A 16,316-nucleotide genomic window follows, 5' to 3' on the forward strand; every position below is an offset into this window, starting at 1 on the left:
GAGAGCTTCTGGAGGTGGACAGGAGATATGCGGAGGCACTGGAGGAAGAGTTGCTGGGAGAACGGCGCAGGTTGCAGGCCAATTTTGACTTGTTGACCACCAGAAAGGCGGAGACACAGTGGAGGGCGGCGCAGGGGCGCGGTATATGAGTCGGGAGAGAAGGCGAGCAGGATGTTGGCGCATCAGCTCCGCAGGCGAGATGCGGCTAGGGAAATTGGGGGAGTGAAGGATGGGGGTGGAAATGTAGTGCAGAAGGGGACAGAAGTAAACGGGGTCTTTAGGGACTTTTACGAGGGATTGTACCGGTCGGAACCTCCGAGGGGGAGAGAGGGGATGGAGAGCTTCATGACAGGCTATGTTTCCCAAGGGTTCAAGAGAGGCTGGTAGAGGGGCTGGGGACGCCGATAGAGTTGGAGGAGCTAGTCAGGGGGATCGGGCAAATGCAGTCAGGTAAGGCCCCGGGGCCGGACGGGTTCCCGACAGAATTTTACAAAAAATATGCGGACCTGGTGGGTCCCCTGCTGGTGCGAACTTTCAATGAGGCGTGGGAGGGGGGGGCTTTGCCCCGACGATGTCGCGGGCACTGATCTCTTTGATCCTAAAACGGGATAAGGACCCCTTGCAGTGCGGATCATATAGGCCTATCTCGCTCCTTAACGTAGACGCTAAGTTGCTGGCGAAGATCCTGGCTACCAGGATAGAGGATTGTGTGCCAGAGGTAATTCATGAAGGTCAGACAGGATTGTCAAGGGGCGGCAGCTCAACACGAATGTGCGGAGACTGCTCAATGTTATCATGATGCCGGCAGTGGAGGGGGAGGCGGAGATAGTGGTGGCGCTGGACGCAGAGAAAGCGTTTGATAGAGTTGAGTGGGGGTACCAGTGGGAGGTGCTGGAGAGGTTTGGATTTGGGGAGGGATTCATCAAATGGGTGAGGCTGCTTTACGCGGCGCCGATGGCGAGTGTAGTCACAAATGGAAGGAGATCGGAGTATTTTAGGCTTTATCGTGGGATCAGGCAGGGGTGTCCCCTGTCCCCCCTGCTCGTTGCACTGGCGATTGAACCGCTGGCCATGGCGTTGAGGGAGTCAGGGAAGTGGAGGGGTCTAGTGCGGGGTGGGGAGGAGCACCGGGTATCGCTGTATGCGGACGACCTACTGTTATATGTGGCGGACCCAGAGGGGGGAATGCCGGGGGTGATGGAGCTGTTAGCGGGGGCTTCTCGGGCTATAAGCTGAACTTAGGAAAGAGCGAGGTATTTGTAGTGCACCCGGGAGATCAGGAGGAGGGAATTGGGAGGCTCCCCTTCAGGAGGGCAGTGAAGAGTTCAGGTACCTGGGGGTGCAGGTGGCCAGGAGTTGGGGGGCTCTTCATAAGCTTAACTTCACCAGACTAGTGGAACAGATGGAGGAGGAATTTAAAAGGGGGGACATGACGGTTCTCCGAGGTTCTTGTTCCTCTTCCAGTGCTTGCCCATCTTTATCCCTAGGGCCTTTTTTAAAAGGGTGACCAGCAGCATCATGGGATTTGTTTGGGCGCATGGGACCCCGAGGGTGAAGAGGGTCTTCTTGGAGCGGAGTAGAGATGGGGGGGGGGGGGGGGGGGGGCGGCGTTGCCCAACCTCTCGGGGTACTACTGGGCGGCCAACGTGTCGATGGTGCGTAAGTGGGTGATGGAGGGGGAGGGGGCAGCATGGAAACGGATGGAGAGAGCGTCCTGTGGGGATACAAGCCTGGGGGCCCTGGTAACGGCGCCGTGGCCGCTCACTCCCACGAGGTATACCACGAGTCCGGTGGTGGCGGCTACCCTCAAGATTTGGGGGCAGTGGAGGCGACATAGGGGAGAAGTGGGGGGCTCGATGGAGGCTCCGTTAAGGGGGAACCATAGGTTCGTCCCGGGGAACATGGATGGGGGATTTCGGGGATGGTATAGAGCGGACATTAGACAGCTGAGGGACCTGTTTATCGACGGAAGGTTTGCGAGCCTGGGGGAGTTGGAGGAGAAATTTGGGCTCCCGCCGGGAAACATGTTTAGATATCTGCAGGTAAAGGCATTTGCTAGACGGCAGGTGGAGGGATTCCCTGTGCTCCCGCGAGGGGGGTGAGTGACAGGGTGCTCTCGGGGGTCTGGTTCGGGGAGGGGAAGATATCCGATATCTACAAGCTTATGCAGGAGGTGGAAGAGGCGTCAGTAGAGGAGCTGAAAACGAAGTGGGAGGGGGAACTGGGGGAACAGATCGAAGACGGGACATGGGCTGATGCCTGGAGAGGGTAAATTCTTCCTCCTCGTGTGCGTGGCTTAGCCTCATCCAATTCAAGGTGCTGCAAAGGGCCCACATGACTGGGACGAGGATGAGTAGGTTCTTTGGGGGTGAAGATAGGTGTGTCAGGTGCTCGGGGAGTCCAGCGAACCATGCCCATATGTTCTGGGCATGCCCGGCATTGGAGGAGTGCTGGAAGGGGGTGGCGAGGACGGTGTCAAGGGTGGTGGGATCCAGGGTCAAGCCAGGATGTGGACTCGCGATCTTTGGGGTTGGGGTAGAGCCGGGAGTGCAGGAGGCGAAAGAGGCCGGTGTGCTGGCCTCTGCGTCCCTAGTAGCCCGGCGAAGGATTTTGCTACAGTGGAAGGACGCGTGGCCCCCAAGCGTGGAGACCTGGATCAATGACATGGCGGGCTTCATTAAGCTTGAGAAGGTTAAATTCACCCTGAGAGGATCGGTGCAAGGGTTCTTTAAACGGTGGCAACCTTTCCTCGACTTTCTGGCTCAACGATAGGGTACTGGGACAGTAGCAGCAGCAACCCGGGGGGGTGGGGGGGAAGAGAGAGACGTTGATTATGTTGGCTTATTTTATTTAAATTTGATTTATTTAATTTTAATTTATGGTTAAGTTCTCTTGTTGGGGGGTGGGGGGAGTGTGATACATGTGATGTTACGGTATGGGGGGAATTGTGGGTGTTATGGGGCTGTTAGTTGCATATTACTGCTTGTTGCTATACTTGTTATATTTTTATATTTTCTGTAAAAAATTCCAATAAAAATTATTTTTTTTTAAAACGTGACTATCGTCCCTGATTCCACCACCTCCTCTGGCAGCGTGTTCCAGGGACCCACTACCGTCTGTGTAAAAAAAAACGTACCTCGTACATTTCCTCTAAACCTTGCTCCTCGCACCTTAAACCTATGCCCCCCAGTAAATGACCCCTCTACCCTGGGAAAAAGTCTCTGACTGTCCACTCTGTCCATGCCCTTCATAATTCTGTAGACCTCTATCAGGTCACCCCTCAACCTCCTTTGTTCCAGTGAGAACCAACCGAGTTTATTCAACCTCTCCTCATAGCTAATGACCTCCACACCAGGCAACATCCTGGTAAATCTCTTCTGCACCCTCTCGAAAGCCTCCACATCCTTCTGGTAGTGTGGTGACCAAAATTGAACACTATACTCCAAGTGTGGCCTAACTAAGGTTCTATACAGCTGCAACATGACTTGGCAATTCTTATACTCAATGCCCCAGCCAATGAAGGCAAGCATGCCGTATGCCTTCTTGACTACCTTCTCCACCTGTGTTGGCCCTTTCAGTGACCTGTGGACCTGTACACATAGATCTCTCTGACTGTCAATACTCTTTGAGGGTTTGAGGGTTCTATCATTCACTGTATAATCCCTACCTGTATTAGACATTCCAAAATGCATTACCTCACATTTGTCCAGATTAAATTCCATCTGCCATCTCGCCGCCAAGTCTCCACAATCTAAATCCCGCTGTATCCTCCGACAGTCCTCATCGCTATCCGCAATTCCGCCAACCTTTGTGTCGTCCGCAAACTTACTAATCAGACCAGTTACATTTTCCTCCAAATCATTTACTACGAACAGAAAAGTTCCCAGCACTGATCCCTGCGGAACACCACTATTCACAGCTCTCCATTCAGAAAAGCACCCTTCCATTGCTACCCTCTTTTATGACCCAGCCAGTTCTGTATCCACCTTGCCAGCTCACCTCTGAAAATACTTCATCTTTTGTACCAGTCTGCCATGCGGGACCTTGTCAAAGGCCTTACTGAAGTCCATATAGATAACATCCACTGCCCTACCTGCATCAATCATCCTTCTGACCTCCTTGAAAAACTCTGCCGGTGGTATTAGTGAATATTTATGCACCAAGACGACGCGGAGTTTATGAGGTGGGTGTTAGGGAAGATTCCGGACTTGGATTCGCATAAGCTGATCATGAGGGGGACTTCAATACGGTTATAGATCAGAGGTTGGATCGGTCGAGTTCATGGAGTTTGCCAGCCACGGATTTTGGAGCAGATGGGAGGGGTAGATCCTTGGAGATTCGGACGACTAAGAGAGGAGGAGTTTTCTTTTTTCTCCCACATACACAAAGTGTACTCCCGGATTGATTTTTTCGTTTTGAACAGGGCTTTGCTGGCAGGGGTGGTGGATGCCCAGTACTTGGCGATCGTTGTGTTGGACCATGCCCCATACTGGGTGTATTTACGGGTGAGCAAGGAGAGGTGTCAGCATCTGTAATGGAGATTGGATGGAGGATTCTTCGCGGATGAGGTGGTGTGCGGGCGGGTGAGGGAGGCTATCCAGAATTATTTGGAGATAAATGACACAGGGGAGGTTTCGGCAGCAATGGTATGGCAGGCACTGAAGGCAGTAGTTAGGGGGGGGGGAAGTGATTTTGGTGCAGGCTCACAGGGAGAAGGCGGAGCGGGTAGAGATGGATCGGCTGGTTAGAGAGATCCTCCAGGTGGATAGAAGGTACTTGGAAGCCCCGGAGGCGGGGTTATTGAAGGAGCGGCAGAAGCTGCAGATGGAGTTTGATCTGATATCCACAGGGAAGGCAGTGGGGCAGCTGAGGAAGGAGAGAGTGGCAGTATACGAGAATACGGAGAAGGCCAGTAGGATGCCAGCACACCAGCTCAGGAAAAGGGAGGCAGCCAGGGAGATAGGAAGAGTGAAGGATAGAGGGGGGAAACACGATTTTGAACCCAGCGGGGGTGAATGGGGTGTTCAAGGAATTTTACAGTCGGCTGTATGAGTCGGAGCACCCAGCTAGGGTGGAGAGGATGAGGCAATTCTTGGAGGGTTTGGAGTTTCGAAAGGTGGAGGAGGGGTTGGTGGAGGGGCTGGGAACCCCGATTGGGATTGTGGAAGTAGTAGAGGGATTGGAAGCCATGCAGTCGGGCAAGGCCCCGCAGCCGGACGGATACCCAGTGGAATTTTATAAGAAGTTTTCTGGGATGCTGGGCCCGCCCGCTGCTGGTGAGGGCATTTAATGAGACAAGGGAGTGGGGTGTTCTTCCCCCAACAATGTCACAGGCTTCGATCTCATTGATCCTGAAGCAGGAGAAGGACCCAGAACAATGCGAGTCATACAGACCAATCTAACTACTAAATGTTGACGCCAAATTGCTTGCTAAGATTTTGGCCTCGAGGATAGAGGACTGTGTTGCGGGGGTGATGGGGGAGGACCAAGCGGGATTTGTTAAAGGAAGCAGCTAATGGTCAACGTTAGAAGGCTCTTGAATTTCATCATGATGCCCTCCGAGGGAGGTGGTGGTCGCTATGGACGTGGAGAAGACCTTCAACCGAGTGAAGTGGAAGTATTTGTGGGAGGTCATGGGGCGGTTTGGGTTTGGGTTTGGGTAGAGTTTTGTAGACCGAGTCCAGTTGCTGTCCAGGGCACTGGTGGAGAGTGGGTTGACGAACAGGGTGAGTTCAAAATATTTCAGACTGAGCCGGGGGACGAGGCAGGGATGTCCCCTCTCCCCACTGTTGTTTGCCTTGGCTGACCACTGCAGCATCCACAGTTTGCCAGCCAGAGATGGACCTATTTATCCCAACCCTCTGCTTTCTGTCAGTCAGCCAATCCTCAATCCAATCTAGTATTCTACCCCCAAGCCCCTGCGATCTCACCTTCTGGATCAGTCTTTTACGCGGCAGCTTGTCAAACGCCTTCTGGAAGTCGATATATGCCATATCTACAGGTTCCTCATTATCCACCTTGTTGGTTACGTCCTCAAAGAGCTCAAGCAAGTTTGCCAAGCATGACTTATCCTTCAAAAAGCCATGCTGCCAATGGTGGATTGAGGTCTGTCTTTCCAAATGTTCAGTCATATCCTCCAGATTTCTGGGAACCTAGGCCCACTGCTGGTGAGGGCATTTAATGAGGCAAGGGAGCGGGGTGTTCTACCCTAGCAATCCTCCTGATTGATTCCAGCAACTTCACCACCACAGAGGTGTGGTTATTTTAAAATCATACTGCAGTCAAATCTCAGGAAGTCTGTTGTTCGTAGCCCAGATTGAGCCAGACTTTCCGTCACCGAGAATATCTACTGTTGCCTGATATGGGAACAGGTCATGTGCAGCCCACACCACCATTGATGGGACACCTGGGGTGGGCTCAGGTGGCCTGTCAAATAGTCATCAACTGGACCATTGGCTGCTGGGACCCCCCTCCCACGCCCTCATTGGCCGGAAGCCAGAGAAGTTTCTGGAAAAGCGAGTGGAGGAGGGATAAAAGTAGGCATCTCGGAGACATTAGTGGCAGAAGGAGTAGAGCAAGCGGAAGAAGCAAAAGAAGCAGAAGAACAAAAGTCAAGCAGAAGACTCAAAGCAAAGACTCAAAAGCAAAGACTTGGTATGTGAGGTGACCCTGACCAGACCAGATACAAGCAAGCAAGAAACAGCCAGCGAGAATCACCTTTGCAAAGAGGAACCAGAGGGACTAAGGGATTGGATCTACAACTTACCAAACCACCTTTGCGGATAGTATAGTTGAATCCTGGGTGTTTCTTGTATGTATAGTGGGTAATTTACGGGTTAACTACATTTAATAAAGTGTGTTACATTATATCCGTACTTTGTTCTCCTCATAAATAAAGACATCTGGTAAACTTTAATTAAGGAGCTGGTTGAAGGATCCAAATTGGACAGATACAGCAGAGGTCTATAGTTTTGCTTCTCTCCCTTTTTGAATAGGGGTGTCACATTAGCATGTTTCCAATCCACTGGAATCATTCCAGATCCAGGGAATTTTTAAATAGAACATAGAACATAGAACGATACAGCGCAGTACAGGCCCTTCGGCCCTCGATGTTGCACCGACATGGAAAAAAAAAACTAAAGGCCATCTAACCTACACTATGCCCTTATCATCCATATGCTTGTCCAATAAATTTTTAAATGCCCTCAATGTTGGCGAGTTCACTACTGTTGCAGGTAGGGCATTCCACGGCCTCACCACTCTTTGCGTAAAAAACCCACCTCTGACCTCTGTCCTATATCTATTACCCCTCAATTTAAGGCTATGTCCCCTCGTGCTAGCCACCTCCATCCGCGGGAGAAGGCTCTCGCTGTCCACCCTATCTAACCCTCTGATCATTTTGTATGCCTCTATTAAGTCACCTCTTAACCTTCTTCTCTCTAACGAAAACAACCTCAAGTCCATCAGCCTTTCCTCATAAGATTTTCCCTCCATACCAGGCAACATCCTGGTAAATCTCCTCTGCACCCGTTCCAAAGCTTCCACGTCCTTCCTATAATGAGGCGACCAGAACTGTACGCAATACTCCAAATGCGGCCGTACCAGAGTTTGGTACAGCTGCATCATGACCTCATGGCTCCGGAACTCAATCCCTCTACCAATAAAGGCCAACACACCATAGGCCTTCTTCACAACCCTATCAACCTGGGTGGCAACTTTCAGGGATCTATGTACATGGACACCGAGATCCCTCTGCTCATCCACACTACCAAGAATTTTACCATTAGCCAAATATTCCGCATTCCTGTTATTCTTTCCAAAGTGAATCACCTCACACTTCTCCACATTAAACTCCATTTGCCACCTCTCAGCCCAGCTCTGCAGCTTATCTATGTCCCTCTGTAACCTGCAACATCCTTCCGCACTGTCTACAACTCCACCGACTTTAGTGTCGTCTGCAAATTTACTCACCCATCCTTCTGCGCCCTCCTCTAGGTCATTTATAAAAATGACAAACAGCAACGGCCCCAGAACAGATCCTTGTGGTACGCCACTCGTAACTGCACTCCATTCTGAACATTTCCCATCAACTACCACTCTCTGTCTTCTTTCAACTAGCCAATTTCTGATCCACATCTCTAAATCACCCTCAATCCCCAGCCTCCGTATTTTCTGCAATAGCCGACCGTGGGGAACCTTATCAAACGCTTTACTGAAATCCATATACACCACATCAACTGCTCTACCCTCGTCTACCTGTTCAGTCACCTTCTCAAAGAACTCGATAAGGTTTGTGAGGCATGACCTACCCTTCATAAAACCATGCTGACTATCCCTAATCATATTATTCCTATCTAGATGATTATAAATCGTATCTTTTATAATCCTCTCCAAGACTTTACCCACCACAGACGTTAGGCTCACCGGCCTATAGTTACCGGGGTTATCTCTACTCCCCTTCTTGAACAAAGGGACCACATTTGCTATCCTCCAGTCCTCTGGCACTATTCCTGTAGCCAATGATGACCTAAAAATCAAAGCCAAAGGCTCAGCAATCTCTTCCCTGGCTTCCCAGAGAATCCTAGGATAAATCCCATCCGGCCCCGGGGACTTATCTATTTTCACCTTGTCCAGAATTGCCAACACTTCTTCCCTACGCACCTCAATGCCATCTATTCTAATAGCCTGGGTCTCAGCATTCTCCTCCACAATATTATCTTTTTCTTGAGTGAATACTGACGAAAAGTATTCATTTAGTATCTCGCTTATCTCCTCCGCCTCCACACACAACTTCCCACCACTGTCCTTGACTGGCCCTACTCTTACCCTAGTCATTCTTTTATTCCTGACATACCTATAGAAAGCTTTTGGGTTTTCCTTGATCCTACCTGCCAAAGACTTCTCATGTCCCCTCCTTGCTCGTCTCAGCTCTCTCTTTAGATCCTTCCTCGCTTCCTTGTAACTATCAAGCGCCCCAACTGAAACTTCACGCCTCATCTTCACATAGGCCTCCTTCTTCCTCTTAACAAGAGATTCCACTTCTTTGGTAAACCACGGTTCCCTCGCTCGACCCCTTCCTCCCTGCCTGACTGGTACGTACTTATCAAGAACATGCAATAGCTGTTCCTTGAACAAGCTCCACATATCCAGTGTGCCCAACCCTTGCAGCCTACTTCTCCAACCTACACATCCTGAGTCATGTCTAATGGCATCATAATTGCCCTTCCCCCAGCTATAACTCTTGCTCTGCGGGGTATACTTATCCCTTTCCATCACTAACGTAAAGGTCACCGAATTGTGGTCACTGTCTCCAAAGTGTTCACCTACCTCCAGATCTAACACCTGGCCTGGTTCATTACCCAAAACCAAATCCAAAGTGGCCTCACCTCTTGTTGGCCTGTCAACATATTGTGTCAGAAAACCCTCCTGCACACATTGTACAAAGAACGACCCATCCAATGTACTCGAACTATATCTTTTCCAGTCAATATTAGGAAAGTTAAAGTCTCCCATAACAACTACCCTGTTACTTTCGCTCTTTTCCAGAATCATCTTCGCCATCCTTTCCTCTACATCTCTAGAACTATTAGGTGGCCTATAGAAAACTCCCAACAGGGTGACCTCTCCTTTCCTGTTTCTAACCTCAGCCCATACTACCTCGGAAGAAGAGTCCCCATCTTGCATCCTTTCTACCACCGTAATACTGTCCTTGACTAGCAGCGCCACACCTCCCCCTCTTTTGCCCCCTTCTCTGACCTTACTAAAGCACCTAAATCCCGGAACCTGCAACAACCATTCCTGTCCCTGCTCTATCCATGTCTCTGAAATGGCCACAACATCGAAGTCCCAGGTACCAACCCATGCTGCCAGTTCCCCTACCTTATTTCGTATACTCCTGGCATTGAAATAGACACACTTCAAACCACAGACCTGAACACTGCCGCCCTCCTGCGAAGTCAAAACTGTGCTCCTGACCTCTCTACTCTCAATCTCTCGCACCCCAAAACTACAATCCAGGTTCCCATGCCCCTGCTGAATTAGTTTAAACCCCCCCAAAGAGTACTAACAAATCTCCCCCCCAGGATATTGGTGCCCCTCAGGTTCAGATGTAGACCATCCTGTCTATAGAGGTCCCACCTTCCCCAGAAAGAGCCCCAGTTATCCAGAAATCTGAATCCCTCCCGCCTGCACCATCCCTGTAGCCACGTGTTTAATTGCTCTCTCTCCCTATTCCTCATCTCACTATCACGTGGCACGGGCAACAACCCAGAGATAACAACTCTGTTTGTTCTCGCTCTGAGCTTCCATCCTAGCTCCCTAAAGGCCTGCCTGACATCCTTGTCCCCTTTCCTACCTATGTCGTTAGTGCCAATGTGGACTACGACTTGGGGCTGCTCCCCCTCCCCCTTAAGGACCCGGAAAACACGATCCGAGACATCACGTACCCTTGCACCTGGGAGGCAACATACCAAACGTGAGTCTCTCTCGCTCCCACAAAATCTCCTATCTGTGCCCCTGACTATTGAGTCCCCAATTACTAATGTTCTACTCCTTTCCCCCCTTCCCTTCTGAGCAACAGGGACAGACTCCGTGCCAGAGGCCCGTACCCCATGGCTTACCCCTGGTAAGTCGTCCCCCCCACAAGTATCCAAAACGGTATACTTGTTACTCAGGGGAACGACCGCAGGGGGGCCCTGCACTGACTGCTTCTTCCCAGTCCCTCTTACAGTTACCCATCTATCTCCAGTCTTTGGTGTAACTACTTCCCTGAAGCTCCTATCTATGACCCCCTCTGCCTCCCGAATGATCCGAAGTTCATCCAGCTCAAGCTCCAGGTCCCTAACACGGTTTTTGAGGAGCTGGAGTTGGGTGCACTTCCCACAGATGAAATCAGCAGGGACACTGACGGCGTCCCTCACCTCAAACATTCTGCAGGAGGAGCATTGTACTGCCTTCCCTGACATCCCCTCTAGATTAAAAAAAAACAAGAAAAAGAAAAAGAAAGGAAAAGCTTACCTGATATTACCTCAAACCCTGATCCCGCTGAAAGGTAAGCAAATTTAAAGGCACTCACTCACCTTCACGACAGGCCCCTGCTCCCGCTTCCCAACCACCGTGGTGTGTGGGGGGGTTGGTTAGAGGAGGTGGTAGGGTGGGAAACACTCACAAAGTGTTTCGGGTTTAACTGTCACTTGCCAACAGCCCCTCCACAAACCACCTTCAACTTAGGCTGACCGCACTGCACGTATGCAAATTTCCCCAGAACAGCTGATCAGTAGCTCTGCTCTGCTGCCCTCTGCTGGTTGCTTGCCTTTACTCAAACTCCTTGGGTCTTCTTCGCAGGTTCACCTTCAACTTAGGCTGACCGCACTGCACGTATGCAAATTTCCCCAGAACAGCTGATCAGTAGCTCTGCTCTGCTGCCCTCTGCTGGTTGCTTGCCTTTACTCAAACTCCTTGGGTCTTCTTCGCAGGTTCACCTTCAACTTAGGCTGACCGCACTGCACGTATGCAAATTTCCCCAGAACAGCTGATCAGTAGCTCTGCTCTGCTGCCCTCTGCTGGTTTATCATAATGCATATCATAATGCATCCACTATGTCTGCTGCCACCTCCTTCAATACCCTAGTGTGCAGGCCATTGGGTCCCAGAAACCTAGCTGCCTTTAATCCCATTAGTTTATTCAATATCTTCTCCTGAGTGATGGCTATTGCACCAAGTTTCTCTCATTAACTGCAGTTTTTGGGACTACGATGGCAAAAAACCTCTGAAGTTATAGAATGAAGTTCAAAGTAGAATGAAATAAGCCACCTCACACAACTCTTTTATCTTTCCCATCTTAACAGAAACAATGGGAGGGAACAGAATGAATAATGACTGTACCTGACAGCAGCCACCCCATGGCCTACTTCGTGTATGACGCCACTGATCAGAATTGCAGAGAAGAAATATACCATCTGACTGATTGGCAGGTTAACACCAGGCACCTGTTAATGGGAATAATAGTTATTGCCACATTTAATATCATGTCCTATATGCAGGGACTCTGGACAGAATTAACTAACGACACAGTTCGATCCCGGGTCACTGTCTGTGTGGAGCTTGCACACTCTCCCAGTGTCTGTGTGGGTCTCACCCACACAACCCAAAGATGTGCAGGGTTGGTGGGTTGGCCACACTAAATTGTCCCTTAATTGGAAAAAAAAGTGAATTGGGTACTTTAAATTTATTTTTAAAAATAGCTGCATAGGAATTGTTGCAAGTTAAGGAGACTCCATACAAACAGTAACGAGTTTTCATAGACATTTAGCCCATGAAATGACAACGCCATGATGGGCAAATGCTCAAGACAAAAGAAGACAAAATTGCTGAGCAGGTAAGTGCCTGTCTCCTCCAATAATAAAAGTTGGGAGCTTTGTGATGAAGATCAGGACCTTCTGATCAGCTGCCTGTGCTGAGTCCCTCCCTTGCAATGATTCCCCTGGTTAAACTGCCACGAATGCCCCCCCGCCCGAGCCCTGAATGCACATCTTTAACCAGTCCTACCTCCCCTCCTGCCCTCTCAGCTCATCTTGTGTAAGAGACCCATCTCTTCTTCCTTCGACCTATTCCTAAACTGATGACGTAATTTCCCCTCCTGGTTCGCATAGAAACAGATATCCGTCTCCTTTAAATCTCCCATCACCAGTCCCTCCTCAAGAAAATGACCTTTGACACCTACCATCTTGGCAGACTACCATCCTAATTTTAACCCCGCTTTCAGTTACAAAATCCTTGAACATGTTGTCACCTCCGAAATCCCATCTTTCCTGGAACTCTATGTCATGTTCCAATCAGGTTTTCTGTCATGGCCCTGTACAGTTCTTAAAATCACAAGTGACATTCCATGTGATTATGAAAAAGGAAACTTTCTCTCCTCATCCTTCTCGACCTGTCTGTCCTTGCCAAATCACAAATAACATCCTGTGTGACCTTCTGTCCTCGTCCTTCTTGACCTGTCTGCAGCCTTTGACACGGTGACCACACCATCCTCCTCAATACCTCTACACTCTTATCCAGCTGGCTGGGACAGCTCTCACCTGCTCCCATTCTTATCAATCTCATCAGAGGCAGAGAATCTCTTCCTGTTCCTGCACCGTTACCTCTGGTATTCCCCAGGGATCTATCCTTGAGCCCCTCCTATTTCACACTACATTCTGCCCCTGGGTGACACCATCTGAAGGTATTGTTAGTTTTCACTTATGACACACAGCTCCACCCCACCACCACCTCTCTTGACTCTGTCACTTGTTATTCGCTTATCCGACCGACATCCAGTACTGGAGAAATTTCCTCCAATTAAATATTGGAAAGAGCGAAGCTAATGTTTTCGGTCCCCACTACACTATCCTTCTCTTAGTTCACAATACTTCCTAGTTTTGTGTCATCTCCAAATTTTGAAATTGTGTCCAGTCCACCTAAGCCTAGGTCATGAATGTACAAACTGCGAAGTAGCAGTCCAAACAGCAATCTTTGGCAACACAACTGTGAAACATGCACAGGTTTGAAACACTGGTCAACACTACTGTAGCCTGTCGCTCAGTCAACTTCAAATCCACACTGCTGCCTTTATTCGATGAACTCTAACTTTGCTCACAAGTCTGTGATGCGGCATTTTGCCATATATAGAACATAGAACATAGAACATAGAACACTACAGCGCAGTACGGGCCCTTCGGCCCTCGATGTTGCGCCGACCTGTGAAACCATCTGAAGCCTATCTGACCTACACTATTCCATTTTCATCCATATGTCTATCCAGTGACCACTTAAATACCCTTAAAGTTGGCGAGTCTACTACTATTGCAGGCAGGGCGTTCCACACCCCTACTACTCTCTGAGTAAAGAAACTGCCTCTGACATCTGTCCTATATCTCTCACCCCTCAATTTAAAGCTATGTCCCCTCGTGTTGGTCATCACCATCCGAGGAAAAAGACTCTCACTGTCCACCCTATCTAACCCTCTGACTATCTTATATGTCTCTATTAAGTCACCTCTCAGCCTTCTCCTCTCTAACGAAAACAACCTCAATTCCCTGAGCCTTTCCTCGTAAGACCTTCCCTCCATACCAGGCAACATCCTAGTAAATCTCCTCTGAACCCTTTCCAAAGCTTCCACATCCTTCCTATAATGTGGTGACCAGAACTGCACGCAGTACTCCAGGTGTGGCCGCACCAGAGTTATGTACAGCTGCAGCATGACCTTGTGGTTCCGAAACTCAATCCCCCTGCTTATAAAGGCTAGCACACCATATGCCTTCTTAACAGCCCTATTAACCTGGGTGGCAACTTTCAGGGATTTATGTACCTGGATGCCGAGATCTCTCTGTTCATCTACACTACCAAGAATCTTGCCATTAGCCCAGTACTCTGCATTCCTGTTACTCCTTCCAAAGTGAACCACCTCACACTTTTCCGCATTAAACTCCATCTGCCACCTCTCAGCCCAGCTCTGCAGTTTATCTATGTCCCTCTGTATCCTATAACATCCTTCAGCACTATCCACAACTCCACCGACCTTCGTGTCATCTGCAAATTTACTAACCCATCCTTCTACACCCTCTTCCAGGTCATTTATAAAAATGACAAACAGCAGTGGCCCCAAAACAGATCCTTGCGGTACACCACTAGTAACTGAACTCCAGGATGAACATTTGCCATCAACCACCACCCTCTGTCTTCTTTCAGCTAGCCAATTACTGATCCAAACCGCTAAATCACCTTCAATTCCATACTTCCTTATTTTCTGCAATAGCCTACCGTGGGGAACCTTATCAAACGCCTTACTGAAATCCATATACACCACATCAACAGCTTTACCCTGATCCACCTGTTTGGTCACCTTCTCAAAAAACTCAATAAGGTTTGTGAGACATGACCTACCCTTCACAAAACCGTGTTGAGTATCGCTAATCAACTTGTTCTTTTCAAGATGATTATAAACCCTATCTCTTATAACTTTTTCCAACGTTTTACCCACAACCGAAGTAAGGCTCACAGGTCTATAATTACCAGGGTTGTCTCTACTCCCCTTCTTGAACAAGGGGACAACATTTGCTATCCTCCAGTCTTCCGGCACTATTCCTGTCGACAAAGACGACATAAAGATCAAGGACAAAGGCTCAGCAATCTCCTCCCTGGCTTCCCAGAGAATCCTAGGATAAATCCCATCTGGCCCAGGGGACTTATCTATTTTGACATTTTCTAAAATTGCTAACACCTCCTCCTTTTGAACCTCAATTCCATCTAGCCTGGTCGACTGAACCTGAGTGTTCTCCTCGACAACATTGTCTTTCTCCAGTGTAAACACTGACGAAAAATATCCATTTAATGCTTCCCCTATCTCCTCTGATTCCACACACAACTTTCCACTACTATCCTTGATTGGCCCTAATCTTACTCGAGTCATTCTTTTGTTCCTGATATACCTATAGAAAGCCTTAGGGTTTTCCTTGATCCTATCCGCCAACGACTTTTCGTGTCCTCTCCTCGCTCTTCTTAACTCTCCCTTTAGGTCCTTCCTGGCTAACATGTAACTCTCAAGTGCCCTAACTGAGCCTTCATGTCTCATCCTAACATAAGCCTTCTTCTTCCTCTTGACAAGTGCTTCAACTTCCTTAGTAAACCACGGCTCCCTTGCTCGACAACTTCCTCCCTGCCTGACAGGTACATACTTATCAAGGACACGCAGTAGCTGTTCCTTGAAAAAGCTCCACATTTCGATTGTACCCATCCCCTGCAGTTTCCTTCCCCATCCTATACCTCCTAAATCTTGCCGAATAGCATCATAATTGCCTTTCCCCCAGCTATAATTCTTGCCTTGCGGTATATACCTATCCCTGCCCAATGCTAAAGTAAACATAACCGAGTTGTGATCACTATCACCAAAGTGCTCACCTACATCTAAATCTAACACCTGGCCGGGTTCATTACCCAGTACCAAATCCAATGTGGCCTCGCCCCTTGTTGGCCTGTCTACATACTGTGTCAGAAAACCCTCCTGCACACACTGCACAAAAACTGACCCATCTATAGTACTCGAACTATAGTATTTCCAGTCAATATTTGGAAAGTTAAAGTCCCCCATAACAACTACCCTGTTACTCTCGCTCCTGTCAAGAATCATCTTTGCAATCCTTTCCTCTACATCTCTGGGACTATTTGGAGGTCTATAGACAACTCCCAACAGGGTGACCTCTCCTCTACTGTTCCTAACCTCGGCCCATACTGCCTCAGTAGACGAGTCCTCAAGCGTCCTTTCTACCGCCGTAATACTTT

The sequence above is a fragment of the Scyliorhinus canicula genome, chromosome 7 (genome assembly GCF_902713615.1).
Source record: "Scyliorhinus canicula chromosome 7, sScyCan1.1, whole genome shotgun sequence".
Lineage (NCBI taxonomy): Eukaryota > Metazoa > Chordata > Chondrichthyes > Carcharhiniformes > Scyliorhinidae > Scyliorhinus > Scyliorhinus canicula.